Genomic DNA, 21,611 nt, shown 5'->3' on the forward strand with positions numbered 1-21,611 from the left:
TTCTTTGAAGGCATCACACCACTTTCCTACATGTTGGATTGAAATTTAGCCCTCCCCATAGACCTCTACAATCTGCCTATGAATGTCAGCAGGTGTAGTGCTTTTGGCCCACAAGAACCGCACCACTGACCTCACTTCTACTCTCGACTAAATTTTCAGACGGACCACCATTTCTAACGTCTGCTTTTCGGATATACATTACCAAAATCTAAAGTCTTCAAACTTGCACCAAGAGAGACACGTTATTAATCTACACATAAATTTCCGTTAAGTTACACTGAATAACACAAAAGTTTTATGCTTTGTAACCTTTTTTCGATCATCCCTCGTATATTTAATTTGATTAATTTACATTTTTATTCAAACATTATTATTATTTGTTACTATTTTGCCTTAGAATTTCAGTGTATTTACTGTTAAAATCACTGAAAATTCGAGTTTGTGGGACCTAGGAACAAACTAACCGAATTTCTCTTTCTTTAATAGGAAAAATTTGTGCTGCATCTCGAATGGATTCTGGAACACAATAAGTTCTAAGGTATCACTGTAGTCAGTGGCGTATTCAGGGGGGGGGGCTTCCGGGCTTAAGGCAACCCCGAAATTTTACTTACTATAGTAAAGTATATGAAATATCTTGCAGAATTTTCACATTTTCAGGCAAAGCCCTCCCCGAAACACAATCGTAAATACGCCACTGACTGTAATTGTTCTTATTTCCAGATTTAACATTCTTCTTTAGTGACGAAGCCATGAAAGGTAGACTTAGCTTCAAGCCTGATGTTTGCTATCCGAGAGTAGTGTGTCAGCACGAAACGCATAAAAAAGTAAGGTTTAACATTTCTTTCCAGTAATGAAAGGGGACACGGTGGATCTATAGTAGAATGCTTACCGCTGGTGCGTGGGATCCCTGGTTCGAGCCCGATCAAGTCAGTTTGTGGTGGATAATATCGTGTCCGTGGAATTTCTCGGGGTAGTCTCATTTTCTTCCCACGTTTTCATTCCACCAATACTTCCATCATCATTCATATGCAGCAATTAATTCACAAAAAAACAGACTGTAACATTCATTTCAGTGACGAACCCTATGAGAAATTGACGTATAGATTTAGGCTTCATATATACTATCCGCTCAGACATGTAGCGTATAGAGCAGATACCGCATAAACAAAAAACTAGGTTTAACATTTCTTTTCAGTAACGATGTCTGTGAGAGGCGAAGCTTCAGTTCTAGGCGTGGCTTACACTGTCCATTTAGACACGTGACATATGCAGCACGTAGGACATAAAACAACTCGGTTTAATATTCTCTTTCACTATCGAAATCTAGGAGAGATGAAGCTACAACTTTGGGTTTGCTTTATACTGTCCGTTTACACACATGCAGTACATAGCGTGTAAAAACTTGGTTTAACTTCTCTTTCAGTGGCAAAGTCTACGTTTAACATGTTTCCGTGTGAGGAATCATTTCGCAAAGTTTCTCCGTGTGGTTTCCGAACACCCGGTAGATGATGATGTTGTTGTGTTATAATTTCTTTTATCGTACGCGGCTTTGACATAGGAGACTTAGATTCGAGTCCCGGCTGGAGGTCCACAGCTCATATAGCCTCGCCGCTATAAAGGGACGCAAAACTCAAAAAATTAAAAAAAAAACTTGTAATAAAATATTTCTGTAATTATGTTTCTTGGTTAGAGATTTACAAGAATGTGGAAGTTTTATTCCATCGTTGAAGGGATCTATGAAAAACCATCTAATTATATGTCTAAGTGTTTTTTTTCTTTCTCTTTCCTGTCCGAATAACTTTTTAAGGTAATTTGCTCTCTTTTGCTTGCTCCCATAGACTATCCCCTTAATGTAAGTAGCAGGAATGTCGGGACTTTGTGATTTGTCGTGGAAGTTGCGAGTTACATACAAACGGCTGAAAAAAAAAAAAAAAGAACCTTCATGGAGGGAACACTAGGAATAGTTTCCCAATGTTGTGGTTGGTTAATGATATTAAGTAACCAACGGTCGGGCCATCTGTGCGTGAGTTTCGTAAGCTCTGGCTAGCTCCCTGTTTAAAAGAGAAGCCGTTTCATTCCACAGAGGTTAATAAGTTGTGCTGTAAGAAAGATCGTTTCGCTGCCAACAAACAATCTTCGTCTCACTGTCAGGAAAGTATTTTGGTAAGGTAAGTAATTTTGCGAATGAACTTACTCTGTTGTTAGCGTTATTGCTTGTTTCTATTTTAACCTTCTTCCAACTGTAAACATAATAATATGTAGATTTTTTAAATACATTTTTTAATTGTGTACGAACAAAATTTTCATCCCTATATATACATTCAGGACAGATAGACGTTTTGGTGTTTTGTATACTTTGACTGAAGGCTAGTTCAAAATTTCAATATTGGCTCAAAATCGTGAAGCAGACTGCGTGTCAGTTTTCTTAACGAGGTTCACGAGAAAGACGCTTACTAAAGTTCATTTTTTGTGGGAGAGCGCAGTGGCTCAATAGTAGATAGAGGGTTCACCTCTTGTGCATGGTGTCCTTGGTTCGATTCCACCTAGCACCAAGTGACCTTTGTGGTGGACAAACACCGAGTGGTGGGTTTTCTCGGGGTTTTCCCGTTTCCTTCCACTATTTCATCCATTCTCATCATCACCGAATCCTTTAGCTTAGAAGGCATAACCGTTAGACATAAAAGTTAAAGATGTCATTTCATTTCAAGTCCCTTTTTTAAAAAAGAAGAAAAAGATGTAAACTTCTACTTTGCTACTTCACAGCTTTTTATTCATTTCTTTACCGTTATTTCCAGCGCCGACAGTAGCTATATGACATGTGGACCTACACTGTAAGTTGAAATCCGATCCACCATGATGCGTTCATCAATGCTCTTCTATTGGGAATCGAACCCGGACTCCGGTGATATTCAATTGTAACAGTAAATTGATAGTATTATAGTACTAATAACACAGTACTAATAATATTAAATTTAATTATAAGACAATATAGTGTTGAATAACACATAAAGACAATAACAAATTTAACTATAAATAAGTAACTTAAAACATTTTTAACGCTAAAGTAATAAATATGAATTTTAGTTTATATATAAAAATATTAAAGAATATTGAGAATACTGAATAATTTTAGAGAGGAGAGGCTCATTAAAATAAACTCGTAAATACAAATAAATGCAATATGCCAAAATATATTTCTGAATGAAAATAAAATGAAGTGATATGTTTCAGTTTAACGTCACACGGTTATGCCCGCTAGGCTTTGAAGGAAGACGGATAATTAAGAGCAAGTAAATAATGATGGAAGAATTAATGGAATAATAAGTGTGGGAGGAAACAGGAGTATCCCGAGAAAACCCACACGATGTTGTAAACCATAAACTTACTTGGACAGGGATCGAACCATGAACCCTGTGCACCAGAGGTTATAGGCTTCTGTTTATAATAAGTAAGAATATCTAAATATGTTCGCCTAGATGTTTATGCAATCCCCAACTCTTTACTGTTTTGAGGTTTGTATATTAACGTTACGATAAACATATTTTTCATGAATGAATTGGGTATAGATAGGCACCGTTCAAGTCAGCGTAGAACTTCAGGATGTCAACATATTCACTTTATTAACGAACTTGGAAGAGACAATTGAAAGAACTAATGATACCTATCACGAAACTGTAAAAAAAATTTTTCGAATGCATATACTGTGCGAGTTTTATGAATATACAGGGTGTCCAGAAAATCCGTTTCCATCGCTAGAATCGCAAACGGTGAGACAGATGCTAAAATAGGAAACCACGTGTTTGATCATTTTAAAAGTACAACGTATCAAAGCAAAAAGTGTTGTCCCAGGGGCACCGCAGGGTCCCAGGTGGGTTCCAACTCAAAAATTGTAAGTGGTAAGGGGGTCAAAGTAACACGTCGTTGGAAACGTGTTGGGAAATGAAAGAAGACGGAACAAGTCTCGACTCTCTAAAATTACGCTGTGCAAAATGGCGGCCGGTCAAAATGTCAGCAAAAACGTCATTGTAAACTTTATGGCCACTCCCTAAAATCCTCAAACAGTGAGACAGATGTCAAAACAGGAAAACACGTCTGTCATCATTTTAAAAGTGCAATGATTGAAAGTAAAACTATTTGTCCCAGGGTCCCAGACGGGGTCCTACTCAAAATTTTCAAATGACAAGGGGGATCAAGTACCATATCGTTAGAAAGCTGTTGTTAAATGAAAGTACATGAAATAAGTCTGGGCGCTCTACAACACTGTGCAAACATCTTTTGTTTTAGTTGTTCTTCTTTCTGTAGTCAGGTTTTAGTTTGTTTTCACTTTAATTCTTGCACTCAACGGAAAGAAAGGAATGCCCTTATTGTGAGATTCTGCTCTTTGGGACCTGTAATGTGTAACAAAATAAATATATATAATAAAATAAAAGAAAATGAAGAAATAAAGAAAAGAAAAGAAATAACATTTGACATCTTTGAGCATAAAACTGACTAGGTAACATATAGTGTACAATAGTAGTACTTATACCCTTTGTCTGGATTATCAAGTTTAAAATAATTCAAACAACAACAAAAAAAATATTTCTTGCACCTGGAACAGCGAATACGTGCAAATGTCTCACAATGACAAGTGTCGATTGCAAAATGGAAAGCGAATGCGCTCGGAGAATCGAAATGATGTACATTTTAACCAGCTGCCAGTTTGTATAGTTTAGTTAATTTTAGAGAGCCGAGACTTGTTCCATCTTCTTTCATATCGCGACAGATCTGCTACTTGACCTACCTTGCCATTTGAAAATTTTGAGTACGACCCCATCTAGGACCCTGTGGAGGACCCTGGGACAAATATTTTTACTTCAATCATTGTACTTTTGAAATGATGACACACCAATTTTCCTGTTTTGACATCTGTCTCGCTGTTTCAGATTTATAGGGGTGGACATAGACCTGATAATGACGGTTTTGCTGATATTTTTATCTGTCGCCATTTTGCACGGGGTAATTTTACAGAGTCGAGACTTGTTCTGTCTTCTTTCATTTCCTAACACGTTTCCAGCGATATGGTACTTGATTCCCTTATCATTTGCAATTTTTTAGTTTCACCCCGCCTGGGAGCTTGCGGGTGACCCTAGGACAACACTTTTTGCTTTGATACGTTGTACTTTTAAAATGATCAAATACATGTTTTCCTATTTTGGCATCTGTCTCACCGCTTGCGATTCAAGAGTGGAAACGGATTTTGTGGACACCCTGTCTATTCATATAACTCGCACAGTATATGCATTCGGAAATTTTTTATTACAGTTTCGTAACAGGCGTTATTAGTTCTTTCTATTGGTGTAGAAGCCATCTTCCACTTCGATATATAATCTCCTTTTCTTCCCTTGTAAGTCAAGCTTCACGACTCATCACGATCATTATAATCTTGCACGAAATTCAGTAAAATTTTGATTACAAAATCTGCAGGATAAGTGTTCTCAAACTTTCAGCTAAACTTTTTTAATTTTTACGGGTATACTAATGGCAGTATCTGCTCCTAATTGCTACAAGGAAAATTTTAATGTTGTACAGTACATAAGGCAAAAGAACATAATATGACAACTATCGGGTCATGATACTTATCTGAGCAATATTTTCCTGGCACTTTATTATTAAGAGCTTATAAAGTTCATTCAACTAACCTTCTGATCCTGATGTAAACATTGCATAATGGTATTACTCCGTCAGTCATCGGATAATTGGCTATCGGTCAGCGCTTCTTTCGAGAAGCATGTGCTTGTATCCTATTGATGTTTTACATATTCGCCGCTCGCGTTCATATTTAAACTGTGATTCGCGCGTAAGGTGGGTCAATGCCAATTTCTACGCATGCGTATTTTCTTTTATTGTATTAATTATACTGTATTTAGTTAGTAGATACTGTATTATTTCTGTTACTTAATGGTATGGAAATTGCATTTCTGCTAATGAGCCTTATAAACAACAAAAACATTGTAAAACAACTTACTTGACAATGGTCTATTTTCTTCTGCCGCATGGATATTCCAAGGCTCTTTAACCAATAAAATGAAACAATTACCACATGTTTTTTGTTTACATGAGGTACTGAACGGTCCTTGAATAAACTATACATGAAATGTCAAAGGTATGCAATCACAGAACCGGAACTTTTGAAGCCGACTGTAAAACACGAATTAATTAGAAAGAAAGGTCATCGGACAAGATGTAGGAGTTGTTTGTAATGGAAACATGAAAAGTACAAAAACATTTCTCGTAATTGTACAATATTTATATTTGTAACCAAACTTTTTACCTTATTTATTATTATTTCAACTTTGTTTATTTTTACCTAAGATGATTATGAATAAATATAAGTGCAAAAAAAATATGGTTTCTTTGTGGTACAAAAATTAATAATGATTTACAATTACGAAGGTTGCTGATTAGCATTACCCTGTCGGTAGGGTGATTGGGCTCTAGCGTATACTGTTACTTTTCCCCTGTTTGTAAGAATAACTAGCGGACAAAGTACTACACAAAAATTATCCTACTAGAAGTATGGTTCTTTCTAATATACCTTTTCTTTTGGCATCACATCATACAATTTTTCTGATTTTTATAATTTCTCTTAAGTGGTCATGTTCCCCCACTTTCCCTTAGTGTACGCGCCTTTGGGACAGAAGGGCTGCGGTGGCCCAGTGGTAGGGCATTCACCTCTGATGCATGGGGTCCTTGGTTCGATTCCACCTCGTCCCAAGTGAATTTTATGGTGGGCAAATACCATGTGCGTGGGTTTTCTCGGGGTTCTCCCATTTCCTTCCACTTTCTTCATTCCACCATTTCATTCATTTCTCATCATTACCGTCTCCTTTAGTCTAACCAGCATAATCATGGGACGTAAAACTTAAACATATCATTTCATTTTTTTCATTTTCTTTGGGTCAGAAGACCTGACTTCGATTTTCCATGTAAGATCATGAGTAGGGCCCGGATAATTATGTACTAAAAACAATGAAAATATGTACATATATATGCACACAAAATCTCAAAAATATGTAATAAAACTCTTCGAAAAGAGCAAAATATGTAAAATGAAAATATCAGCATTTTCTATTACGTTTTCTACATTTAATGTGGTAAATACAATATTTATTCAATTACAATGTTTACTACCTGTTACTTTTCCAGCATGATCTCCGCAACACTAAGAAACAGAATGAGTTTCAAATTTTCAGTCAGAAAACTTATCTTGTTATCGCGTATAAAAGAGTTTCTATGCACTAAATGGTCGTTTCACTCCACACAAAGTCTTGCTGCATATTTATACTTTTCAGGAATCATCCAAAGATCGATCAACTGTACATTACGGAAGAATTCTAGAACACTGGCCCACCTACCTGTACAAGGATACTAACCTAACCTAACATAGCCTAACCTCTAATTAATCTTAATTAACCTTATTTAGGAAGGAATTTTTACGAAAACTTTGTGCCATTGTACTCCTAATGGGCGTCCAGCGTTATAGGACCTTCAAGTACCATACACACTCAAAACATTTTAGTAAAAAATATCGTGAAGAACAAAACATTCTCAATTTGTCATTTCACTACCGGTATATCAACAGACGATCTCCGTAACAGTAAGGAACGAAAATGTGTTTCAAATTTTCAAACACAAAACCTCTCCTGTTATCATGCAACAGAGCTTTGTATTGACTAAACGATCGTTCAACATCACACAAAGTAATTGGTGCATACTTAAACTTGCACAAATCAGAAGGTGTGTATTCAATAGCCACGACATCGGATTTAGCTTCACTTAACACTCCACTAATAGCACAGATTGTCTTATAGCCTGGATTTTTCTCCAAAACGAAAGCCATCTTCTTATTCACTGCATCCCCAACCGATCCTTTCACACCTACCAGAGAAACAACTGTTGAGCGAACAATTTCAAGATTGTCTGAAAGGGTAGATGATGATTTCTCCAAGGATTAAATAGTACTACTGAGACACGAAAAATTACTCTGAATGTAGGCAATATCATGCTTCAACTTCCCGTCATCAAACATTTGTTTCGCTTTTTCTATGGAAGATGCATCTTCAGAATCAAAATGTTGTAACACTTGTTTCACAGCATCAAAGTTCGTAGCGTAGTAACACACAACATCAATCCAGCTTCCCCACCTCGTTAGTACCGGCTGAGGAGGAAGAGGTAGTTCAGGGAACAGTTCTTTAAATTTCTCAACTCTACTGGGAGCCTTCAAAAATACCTTCTTTGTATTTGAAATTAATGCATCCACATGTGAAAATCTAGAATGAACAAATTCTGCAACACGATGAAATGCGTGGGCAAGACACGTTAGATGTAACAGCTTCGGATACAATACTTGCAAAGCTTCTGCGGCTTTTCACATGTGCGGTGCTGCATCAGTCACTAGAAGGAAGACATTGTTATGCTTGATACCATCAGGCCACATAAGTCCCATAGCATCATTAAAGAGTTTTGCAATGGCTTGATGGTTGCATCGCGGCAACAAATCACTAGTTAACAGGATAGGCTTGCTGACTTCATTATCTTTCAACAAACCTATTACAACATTACCAACATGTCGCCCCTCTACATCAGTTGTTTCGTCAATTGACACCCAAATAGGACCATCACCGATTTCCCCACGTATAGAGTTCATTGTTTCCACATATAAATCAGGCACGTAATGCTTTCTGATTGTAGATTCATCTGGAACTGTTTCGTGTGTGTATTGTTGCAGAAATTCACGAAGTACTGTATTGTTTAGTTTCCAAATAGGGATATCAGCACATACCATAGCACGGCACAGATCACTTGAAAACTGAGACTTCCGTGGCCCTAGACTACTTTGAGCTTGAGATTCAGTTACTAGCAACTGCTTTTGTGGTTTAGGTTTTGAAGCTCGGGTCTGATGGCGTGATGTGGATATGTGTTGCACAACTTGGAAACGTTGAGCGCATGAGACACCCTTCTCACAAACCTGACAATAAAGCACTTTTCCATTGGTGGAAAAATGCTCAAATTCTTCCGTGAAATGCTTAAGTCTTATTGACAACGGGGTTTTGTCCTTTGGCATCTTGGAAACAATTTGCTGACAGCACAGGAGATTAAATATTCGATAAAATAGCTACACTTGTCTTGTCGTAGACCATTACCGGTCAAATAGGTAGGTGCACCGGCTCACTAGTCATATGTGCTACTAATGCAAAATAGTCAAATGTGTACCTCAAACAGAGGATTTATGATTCAAAAGCAAAATAGAATAAAATACAGGACACAATTGGGAAAAGGACACAAGTCGGGAAAAAAGTCAAAATCAGGAAAGAGGGCGAAAAGCCAAGGTGAACAGGGCAAAAAAGTAGAGGAAAGTGGGAAGTATAAAATGAAAATAGAAAGAGTGTAAAAAAGAAGGGAATGTATGTACGTGTAAATGGAACAGAAAGTGTAAGTTAGTGTAGGTGTATCACAGGGCCCACTTAATCTCCTTCCTCACGGAGCACCACCAGCCACGAGGCACTCACTGTAACAGCTACTGTCGAACTCCTAGCTCACACTTTCCCTACAGCATGCGTTGTGACGGCAGGCGCTTCACTTTTGTCAATCAAGAGTTCAGTGTTACCAATTGCGTGAATGTAAACTTCCCCATCTGATTTAATATTTTTCGAAGAAGGAAAATATTAGTCGGGCGAGTTTGCGACAACAACACGATAGGCAATCGTAAAACCGCGTCGCGATAGTAATTCGATTGAATTATTAATCTCACGTAAGGATGTGAGCGCTACTACCGCGACCGAGAGTGTACGATTGCTAATCAAACACGGTTGTGTCCAACTCTCCCTACCAATCCGCCAAACTACGCTTCAATACTATTTTAAAAGGGTGTAACGCAGTGAAACAATAAATAAATAAATAATAAAAATAAAGCAACCACTTTAAATTCAAAGAGAGATGAGTGTTTTCTTCTTTTCAAAGTCTATTGTTGAACAGCTTTTGTATGAAAAATCCCTATAAAACATGAAAATATCAAGAAACATGTAAAATTATGTGCTCATGAGTAAAATATGTAATTATATGTACGTAAGTGTAAAATATGTAAATATATGTACTTTTAAATGGGTGTTTTTAGGCACTATGGGTCACAAATGACATTATTACACTGATTTGGTATAAAAATATAACCCCTACAAAAATATGTAATTAAATAATTATCCGGGCCCTAATCATGAGGTTCGGATTGCACGTTACGCTTTGATTTATGTCTCCATGGTGCGAAAAGGAATGTTAAATCATAGTGTTTTCTAACCTATGTAATTTCAGACAAAATATCTTGATTTTTGCAAATTTATACGAAAATAATAAAGCAAATATATATATATATATATATATATATATATATATATATATATATATATATATATATATATATATATATATAAACTGTGACGTGTTAACACCTTTAAAGTTCTTGCCTTGTGCGGAAAGTCCGAAATCGATTTCGGGAATTATATAGCTCGGACGCTACGAACCCATTATCTGCCAGATTATATATATATATATATATATATATATATATATATATATATATATATATATATATATATATATATATATATATATATAAACTACAGTATATTTGAGTGCTGAATTTAAAACCCAAGTAATTTTTTTTAAGAAAAAATAGAATTAAATTCTTCCGGTTTAACTTGCCTTCTAGATGACTTGCTAGGGTTTAATAAAAAAAAACTGTAGTCTCGCGATTATATTATTTACACTGAAGGAGATGGACAATTAAAGTGAATGATTATGAAACAATTGGTGGAACAGAATGTTGGAGGAAACAGGAGAATCTTGAGAAAACCCATGGATGGAATGGTGTCCAACACAACTTTACATGGTATAGGATCGAACCAGGGAACATAGATTATTGTTTTACTACTAATTCACCAAACTCAGAGATTCATCTGGAAGTTTACATTGCACTAGGTCGAGATCTGACGCCTGGGCTAAAGAGCAAATAAAAAGCAAGCAACAAGGAAAACATATAGAAAGTGAGAACATGTGGCCAATTATAGAACGCATGCAATGTTTGTAACAGAACACTGCGTATCAAGGACAACACAATCTTCATGCGGGCTGAAGAGTGGTGAAAATGTCTTACTTTTAATAACTTACATTGATTGATGAATACCATGTGGCATCTGAGTGTCGCAGTCTCTTCTAACACTTTGTACGGTTGTCTTTCTGCGTCAGAGTTTGTTTCTTGCAGAAATTGTAGCTGTAGCCCATATACTTCACACTGAGATACATGCCTATTTCTTGAGTTATGATAGGATACAACAAAAGATTCCTTGTACACCACATCTTACCAAGGAAGTTGGTTTGCTGATCTAATAGAAAGAATCTTTTCACGACTTCGTTTTGAGCCATTTAGTGTGCCCGGAAGGAAGAAACAGTATCATTAATATTTTTGCCTTGCTTCGTGCGCAACAACTTTGATCTTATGAAACCTTTTGCAAATATATTTTTCTCGCAGGCGTGCTCTCTTCCTTTCCGGAATGGAATTTTACTGGTTTAGAGCTAGACTGGCATCGAAAGTATCAATGGGAAATTTGTTTGGAATGCTATTTTTGAAAAGAGGGGAAGTGAAAGCATGCATTCCTAAAAGCAAGAACTTCAAGGTAGGTGCTAACTATATTCATGGCTAATTGAATAGCTTTGCCACCTTTACTGCAGGTGGCTTCAGTTCATTTCCGATGAGAGCTTTGTGATTCAGATCCCGCTTTAAGTGTATTTTCGCCCTAAAGACGGATATACACGAACGTTAAACAAGTTATCGTTGCAAGCCCTCATCTCTGGTGTGAGGTATCTGTGGTTCGATCCCATGCTATGTTCAGTTTGTGGTGGACAACATCGTGTCCGTGAGTTTTGTCGGAGTTCATTCTGTTTCCTTCCACATTCTTATTCCACTAATGCTTTCACAATCATTCCCTCGCATTAATTATACAGGGTGTTCATGAACTATAGGGACAAACTTTAAAACGTGATTCCTCACGTCAAAATAAGATAAAAAGTTCATATGGACCTATGGCGAAAAGTGCGTAGTTTCAGAGCTAGGGCTGTCCAAAATCGCAAGAAAGTCAAATTTCAAAAGGTCCTATTTTGAATTCGAGAGACTGTGGATGATGGTTCTTATCAACGTAAAGGAAGTCACGCATACATAATCCAAAATGCATATTTTATTAATGTTCAATGGGTGTACAGATTATTCCCTGTAGGATGAAATTGCCAGACATGCCATCAACCGAATTTTGAGATATGCTCTGACTTAATGATTGGTCCAAAGTAGACAAACGATAAGCCTTTATAGCAGTGAACACGGAATCCTTTGGCCCGATGTCGGAAGTGTTAAGGATCATCAGCAACACGGCCTCTCGAACTCGGGAAAACGCTTGGTGCGAGGTTCCTTCCACGCTTATAATTGAAGAAAACGTGAAATATACCTTATCGAAATACATCGCATCACACGTTATTGCGAACACAAAGAAACATGGAGCTGCCGGTTTCTATCACTTCTGCCTTCCCTCCGAAGCATTGGATGTCCATTGTTGTCAAGGTTTACCTCCTGCCTACTTTGGATCCTTCTTAAAATCAGGATATATCTTAAAACTCTATTGAAAACATATCTGAGAATTACATCCGTCTACACCTATTGACAGTTGATGAAATATGCATTTTTGGATTGTATATGAGTGGTTTTCTTTACGCTAATAAGAACCACCATCAACAGTTTCTGGAATTCGAAATAGGGCCTATTGAAATTCGGCTTTTTCGAAATTTTGGACAGCCCCAGCTCTGAAACTATGTAATTTTCACCATAGGGCCCGTCCATATGAACTTTTTCTCTTATTTTAATGTGAGGAATCACCTTTTACAGTTTGTCGGTATAGTTCATTAACACCCTGTATATCTCCTTTAGCTGAAAGGGCATAACCATGGGCCGCTAAAGATTTCATTTCTTTTTTAAATACGTTAAAAGAGTTGTATTCAATTTTGGCCATATACAGTTTATTAAATATCAGTTAGCAAGAATCGGAACTACCTGAAAAGTTTACCTATATATACTAGCTGAAATAACCGTTCTTCACACGGGAAAAATAGATTTATGGAAAATATTTTAAAGATATTTTTGAACCCCCATTTTCCTATTATGATTTTCCTATAACTTCCGCTTTTAGTAGTAACTTAAGAATGGAAACAAAATGTATTCTTGGGTCAGTCACTCGGTTGCAGGAAACAACTTCTCGTTACTTGTTACAGTTTTTTTTTTTTTTAAATAATGATTAATGTTAAAACCAGAAATTGTTCATATCTACCACTTCCGGTGGATGGGTCTTCTCCACCAAGAACTTGGTTCCTAACTTTTGACTCTGTACATCCCGGCCAAAATTGATGGTCATCCATCAAGTAGTTCGTAAGATTTTTTGTCTTCCAGACGGAAAAAATGAAATGAAATCTTTGAGTTTTACGTCCCACGATAATGCTGGTTAGGCTAAAAAAGACGGTGATTATGAGAAATGAATGAAATGGTGGAATCAAGAAAGTGGAAGGAAACGGGAGAATCCCGAGGAAACCCACGCATACGGTGTTTGTCCACCACAAAGTTAACTTGAATGGCGTCTTCCTGACTGACAAGCACACGAACAGTTATATATAAAGGAATTTTTGATAAAGCAAACTCGTTAAAAAATTTAAATTTGAAGTGGATAACTTCTCTCCATAAGTTTTCTTAGAATTCTGTAATATCCTTTCACTATCTGTCATTCTACTACCTTAACTCTTCGACTATCTTTTTTTGTGTGTGTGAACAATCTTTTATATGTACGACTCCTTTAATGTAGGATATTCCTGACATCTGTATACATTTTTAGAAACTAAACACAGTCTCCTGATCACATCTGACCCAATGGGAGAATAACATGTATCTTTTTAGAATTTTCTGAAAACAAATTCCCAACGATGTTCGCATGGGCAGTGGCGTATTTACGATTTTGTTTCGGGAGGAGCTTTGCTAACGTTCGGGGGGGCTTTGCCTGGAAATGTGAAAATTCTGCAAGGTATTTCATTTACTTTACTTTACTAAGTAAGATTTCGGGGGGGGGGGGCTTAAGCCCGGAACCCACTCCCTAAATACGCCACTGCGCATGGGATACATGTATCCCGTTTGTAGTCGAAGAGTTTTAAAAAGGCTAAACTGGAATTTATTATTTTTCAGTTTCAGTACATTCATTTTTGTTCTTATTTCTCACATGTGTTCAAATTTAAGCTAGAGAGGAGTTAATGATTCAACCAAACGACTCGTTTTCACCCATTTTCATCGGCGTAAGTCTATTTACGTTTATTTTGAGATATCTACCGGCAATCATTTGCTAAACATTTTATGGTTAATGCGTGCCTTGGCTAACGTTACAGGGAAAAGCCAGATTCTTTCTGCTTAGCTTGATGCAAAGTCAATATGTGTATATGCAAAACACTGCTACATAATATGTTATGTGAATTGTACGAGATATCTAACTGTAAGACATTCGTAAAAAAATATTATGTAAAAGCGAAACTCAAATCCTAGACAATAAAGCACATCTTATATATATAATGTAAAACATTTCCGTATGTATGTCACCAGGTGCTGATCCAGTATTGTCTGAGGCGGGGTACACCAAAAACTACCAAAATAACCAATCATACTGAAACTCTTCAAAGTGACATGTGACGGTAATCTTTACCCCTGATAACACGTACACATAGAACGGAGGGAGGGAGTATTTTAAAGGGGATCGCAAGTGGAATGGAGGACAGAAACGTCCTTCCCTTCTCCTACCTTCTGTTTTCTTTCCTACTTTAAAAATATTATAGGCTATTGTTTTGCTTGGTGAATCCTTTTGCTTCAACTTTCAGAAAATCAACTTAAACTTGCTTTTGCAAAGCTGCTTTCTTTTAAGCCCCAAACGGAAACATGATGGCAGAGACTTTCGGAATGTGTTGCTATTTTTCTTTATTCACAACAATTTGAATCATAGACACTTTTCCTGAATGATGAACTTCTGTATTTTTTAACACTCCTTAAAAAATTGGGGATGGACAACAATCAACAAACCATTGTTTTACAATACATTGTTTTTACTGAGAAGGGATTGTTGAGATATTGGTACAGAGAGATATTGGTAAGGTAGGAAAAGTTTATTTTTAAACGTATGACAGTGATGCAAACCAAGTAGAAGTTTCCTCGTGCCGGTCAAAATTTTCTCTCATTCCTTAAAATAATACCACGCTCCGAAAATCCATTTAAAAAAATGTTTAGCCCAACACGAAGTTTCACTGTATATTCATAAAAATAAACCACTTTGTCACTCATCAAAGCATTTGGAGTCGTAGTGAATTCCTGAAATACTTTTGTTCAGTGAATTATTAACTTAAGGTTAACGTTAAATAAAATAAGGTCATTCGTACTGCCGACGTAGTATACTATCTCATACTAGTATATTTGTGTCCTACTTTTCGTTTATCAGAATCTGGTGACCCTTACATTTGCACCCCACTAAATCCGGTCCTATAGGTCACCCCTCGTACCTACAATGTTATGCAAACCTCAATGCATTTAAGAACTGTGGGTTGCATAACATTTAGGCGAAATGTTTGTGTGTCCTTAATAAGCGAGCCGAAACATCGGAGGAAATATCTATAATATTGATAAGCAATCTTTTAGAAACATTAGGGTATTTTTCAAGTATACCCTAAAGGTCAAATTACATGAATATATAATATATTTAAAATATTTATACTCATATATGCTCAGATTTGTATGAGAAGCAAGCGTGGGCAGAAGTATATGGCTAAAATTTACCTCAATATACACAAACACATTGCTGTTCGGGAACATTTAAATATAAAGCAAGAAACGTATGACTGGATTGTAATGTATACCAGAGATTCGTTATACGACTTTACAGAAATAATTACAGTTTTTAAAACCTAACTTTCGTAAATCATTATGTCGTAAAGCATTCACGTGCCTTACTATGTGGCATTGAATTAAGCATGCGTTAGATATATTCCTGAGGAGTCACCCACCAAACTCTTTGTATACGAATCAACAAGACGGACACTGTTTGCTGGAAGATTGTGACGAACGAGCTACCGATGAGCCATATCACACAAACGTTGAACAGAAGACATTTCAGACGACCTTTGAGATCAGGGTAACAGCGATACCTGTCATTCCTCGAGAAAACCTTGTACGTTACGGATCACATGTGACCAAAAATTGTCCTGCCAAAATATGGCGTCCGAAGTTGTCTTGAAGAAGAATATGATCTCGTCCTCAAAACTTCTCTGATGTATCGGCACTGGTAAGGTTACCTTGAATACGTAGCAGGCTAGATCGCGTGTTGTATCCAATGACAGACCATAATTTCACATTTGCCATTCAGCTGCTATCACGCTCATAAATGCATGCTGGCACATCACGTTCATCACTATAAGTGGTAACGCATATGCATTCATTCGCCATTGTAACCTGAGACTGTGATTCTGTGTACAAGGGAAGTCTACGCAAGGGTATACGTATCGCAAGTGCTGCTTTTGGATGTAGAACCATGGACACTAATGCTGCCAAAAGGGTGACACAATAACAGGGTGTCCATCGGTCACGAAAGTCACGAATGTCACGAAAAAGTCACGAAATCAGAAAACGGTCATGGAAGTCAAGAAAAAGTCACTAAATTTAGCTTTTGAGTCAGAATTTTTTATTTGTACAAATATAAGTACAAACTGGAAAAGTTTGTTCTATAAAACGTCAAAATTCATCACCAAAAATATCTATGATCGGTTTTAGACGCTAGAAAACCGCAAGCAAAGCATGCTTCTATCGCATGCATACAAATTCGGCCTAATTTGCACCCAAACTTGCTCTTGAGAATGCTACGCAGTTTTATGGTTTGCTAAAAAAAAAAACAAAAAAAAAGTCACAAAAAGACAAGAAATTTCATTTTGGAATTTTGAACAAGGGATGAAATGACTCCAATTTGGGATGAAAAGTCACTAAAAATTAGAGCCAATAAGACTTTAGACACAATTAGCACTGTAAAGTACAGGGTGCGGCACGTAAAACCGGCCCGTAAAGTGAACACGTAAAATGAAATGTAATGTATTAAATATGATTAACTACAACACATAAATGAAATGTAACATATTGAATATGACTACTCACTTTCACAGCAGCCTTCACAGCAGGTGCTGAAAGTGTCCTCCGCCCACTTCAACACACATGTGAGCACGATTGAGGAGATTCATATATACCCTTGTCAGTTCTTGTGTTGTAATGCTATTGGTGACATCCTGGATCCTGGTCTTGAGTTCTTCAATTGTGTGTGGATTTGTTTCGTATACTCTTCCCTTTAACAGTCCCCATAAGTAAAAGTCACACGTGGACAAGTCTGGTGACCGAGGAGGCCACAAGCCTTTGCTGATTGTCCTCTCTGGTGTAAACATCTCATGCACAAGGGACAATGATGCAGCTGATGTGTGGCATGTTGCACCGTCCTGCTGAAAGTAACATAACTAACGCTCCTCTTCGGTCAAGTGTGTATAAAACTCCTCCAGGATTCCCATATACACGTCACTGTTCACTGTCGTCTCAAAGAATATGGGCCCAATAACGCGTGTGGCGGAAATGGCACACCAAACACCAATCTTCTCATCATGCAAGGGTACCTGGTGGATTGCGTGTGGATTTTCTGTCGACCAATACCGGTTGTTTTGGGAATTTACGTACCCAAACAGGTGGAACCACGCCTCGTCACTCATGATGAGCATTAGTGGATCCAAGAAACCACTGGCAACATTGCTCAACAGCCATGAACAGAAATGCACCCTCTTCTGCAGGTCAGGCTCCTTCAGTTCTTGCACAACACTTATCCGGTACGGTTTTAACTTCAGTCTCCTTAAAACACGTCTGCAACTTCTCTCACTGCGCATGAACCTGTTGACTCAATCTCCTGGTTGACTTTCGAGGACTTCTTGTCATTATCTTTTCCACCTGCATCTTTAATTCAGGTGTGCAGACAGATGGCGTCTGTTCCTGGGAGCATTTTGAACCGATCCTGTACGCCGTCATTTTTCAATCAATTCCTGAATGGTGCTTTTTGCTGGCACAGAACGTCCTGGAAATTTCTCCCGAAACAAATTCTTTGTTTTCACTAAAGATCCAGTGAGAATGAACCCTTCAACAATGGCAACACACTCGGGTATCGAATACGGCATTATCACACACTGACATTCACCCGGCTTAACACAACGAGGCCTTTTTCTCAACTGGTTTCGACAAGTTTCACTGGCTGCGGCTGCACGTGACTGCTGCAGGTCACGTAAGTCGACCCGACCTCGACACGCCATCTCTTGGTAGGAAGGTAGATTATTTAAGTGTTGCCAAAAACACAATATACCAGAATATTACGACGGGCCGGTTTTACGTGCCGCACCCTGTACTTGTTAGGAAAAATCTAAATACTCACTTTACTTTAGCTCAAGCTTCTATAATCAATCGTATTGATATTGCTAATGCTGTATTAGTTGTGCCTCTGAGCAGAAACTAAAGGACAGAAATTTTCATCCTTAGAAAACAAAACGGGATTGTGTAGAGGTGGTCACTCTATATACTTGGCAGAAGCACCCATAGGAACCTACCGGATCCAGACCCATCTCAAAATTTACTCTTGACGATAAGCGAATATTTGAGTTGCATGAAAAGCTATTGGTTGTTATAATTTTCTACTTATGTTTGTTCATCTTGTACAAACAAGAAGTATGCAAATTGTATTTAATTGAAAAACCAGAACGGAAGACACCGGTTGATGTTACGAAGAGATAATCTGTTCAGAACTTTAATTCGAAGGTAAAGACAATTTTTATGGCTTGTTCCTTGCGATTTTTCCTCCGTTACAAAAGTGTGCTGATGACATTTAGTTAATTGTGTCATCTCCTGGTTGAACGTCGTTTATACTTATGGCGGTTGAGCCCTCCCATTCTGGATAGCTCACATTCAACTGTTTGAATGAAAGAATTATATGTTTAAGAGCTACTGGGATGGGAGAAAAACATAAATTATGACGCTTCGTCCCCAACGCAGAGAAGAGAATTGGTTCAGAAAGGAAGTATCGTTTGGCAAAACTGGGCTAGCAAATTCTTGCTGAATTTTGGCATTATGTACTGTTACGTAAAGTATCCTGTCCTGGGCCTCAAGGCTAATAAAAAAAAACTAACATTCAATGGTCATTCACCACATTACATCATAAAATTAATTGATATTGTTGCGAAAATGCGTTTTGTCTTTAGCAGAATATAATCACAGTTATTTTTTCTTTAAACGTTTTATTTTAGTCAGTAGTAATACGAACGATCTCGTTTCTCAATACTAGCCTAAGTGAAAAATAAATATTAACATAAGGTATAGGGTATATATATATTATTAAAATAATACTGGAATTCCTATTGTTATAAGTCACACAATAAAGATTTAAGAGTAAATATTATACCCTGCATATTCATTTACACTGTATCTAATAAAAACTATACCCTGCACAAGTTATGTAATAGTATTCATAACTTTCATACTCATTCCTGCTGTAATCAAAAAATGAAATGAATTGAAATCTTTAAGATTTACGTCCTACGGTTATGCCGGTTAGGCTAAAGGAGACGGTGATGAATGAAATTGTGGAATGAAGAAAGTGGGAGGAAACGAGAGAACCCCCAGAAAACCAGTGCACACGGTGTTTGTCCGCCACGAAGTTCACTTGGCGCGAACAGGGATCGAACCAAGGATTCCATGCACCAGAGGTGAACGCTCTATCATTGAGCTTGATGCGTGTCAAGCTTGACCAACCACCAACACTAAAACAACCAGAACATATCTCAGAATTATGGGCTATTTATGGGGTAATTAGTTGCTCAAATCACAATTTTTGGGCTTCTAACGTTTAGAAGGAAATCGGAATCAAAATGGGCGAGTCTAGCTTGACATCAAGCTAGAACCCCCACACGGTTACAATGGTCCGATCGAAAAAATTCAAACGCCAGAATTATGGGCTATTTATGGGCTAATTATCTGCTCTAATCCCAATTTTTGGGCTCCTAACGTTTAGCGGGAAATCGGAATCAAAATGGGCGAATCTAGCTTGACATCAAGCAAGATTCTCCCATACGGTTAAGGTTGGAATGGTCCGATTGGAAAATTTGAAACGCCAAATTTATGGGCCATTTGGTTGCTGTAATTCCAGTTTTTGTGCTCCTACCGTTTAGCGGAAAATCGGAAACAAAACTGGCAAATCTAGCTTGACATCAAGCTAGAACCCCCATGCAGTAATAATGCTCCGATCCAAAAAAAAAAAAAAAAAGGCTCAAACGCCGGAATAATGGGCTATTTATGGGTTAATTGGTGCTCTAATTCCGAGTTTGAAGCTGCTACCGTTTAGCAGGAATTCTTCATCAAATTGTGGATTTGGCTTAATTTCTAGCTATAAACCTAGGGCTATAATACTCCGATCAAATAATTAAAATGCCGGAATTATGGGTTATTTGTGTGCTAATTAGTTGCTCTAATGTCGATTTTGGTTCTTCTATCGTTAGCAAGAAGTCTCGTGCAAGATTGGTATTGATTTCTAGATCATGTGCAATGATAATTTCAAAGTTGCAGTGAGAAAACGTCGATGTCTATTAACTGAGAATTGATTCATTTGCATTCTCCGCGAATGCAAATATATATCACTACTAGTAAATCCATGAATTCTCTTTTTACGTGTTTATGTTCATTATGTTTGGAAGTAAGTAGTGTATATATAGAATTTATATAGTGAAATATCAGTATGTTTAATTATTTTTTTGTTTATTTTAAATACCTCTTCGCCGTTGCTGAGGGCCGCAGCGGCACAGCGGTAGAATGTTTACCTCTTGCGCATGTGATCCCTAGTTTGATTCCAGATCGCGCCAAGTGGTCTTCGTGTTTTCAAATACCGTGTGCTTGAGTGTTATCGATTTTCTCCCGTTTCTTCCCACTTTATTCATTCCACTATTTCATTCATTTCTTATTATCACCGTCTCCCTTAGCCTCGGTTAATAATTGTGGGTCTTTAAACTAAATATTTTAATTCCTCCCCGTACCTCCATTTTTTTTTAACATTTGTGGAGGCTTTACTTTTCCAAGAAATATACAGGTAATCTCACCTATGATAAAGATATTACATAAACCGTAACTCTACTTGTAGTAGTTCTCGAAGAGTAGGGTAAAGATTGTGCCCCACAAGCATGTTGGGGAATTTTTTATTAAACTAATTAAAAGTGGAAAAGCAAAGTCAGAAATGTCTTTTTCTATATGCATGGTGCAGAAAAAACACAAGACCATTTGAAAGATATTATTTCTGATCATTATTTGTCCATTGTTATACAAAGTTTAAGTTATATTACGAGGTTCATTCCGAATTTAATGCCTCTTATTTTTGTGTGTTGAGTGATCTGTAAGCTAAGGTAGACGG

The 21,611-nt window shown here is 37.3% G+C and overlaps 1 protein-coding gene across 1 annotated transcript in view; it reads left to right on the plus strand.

Annotated features, from left to right (window-relative positions):
* The first annotated feature begins 1,723 nt into the window (after positions 1-1,723).
* LOC145681020 (spondin-1-like) overlaps positions 1,724-21,611 on the plus strand; it is a 91,569-nt gene continuing 71,681 nt past the window's right edge. Inside the window, exon 1 of the mRNA XM_081752309.1 lies at positions 1,724-2,168. The gene's annotated coding sequence lies outside the window, so the exon portion shown is untranslated. The remainder of the gene's footprint in view (positions 2,169-21,611) is intronic.

The sequence above is a fragment of the Thermobia domestica genome, chromosome 3, assembly GCF_964235325.1.
Source record: "Thermobia domestica chromosome 3, izTheDome1.hap1.1, whole genome shotgun sequence".
NCBI classification, from domain to species: domain Eukaryota; kingdom Metazoa; phylum Arthropoda; class Insecta; order Zygentoma; family Lepismatidae; genus Thermobia; species Thermobia domestica.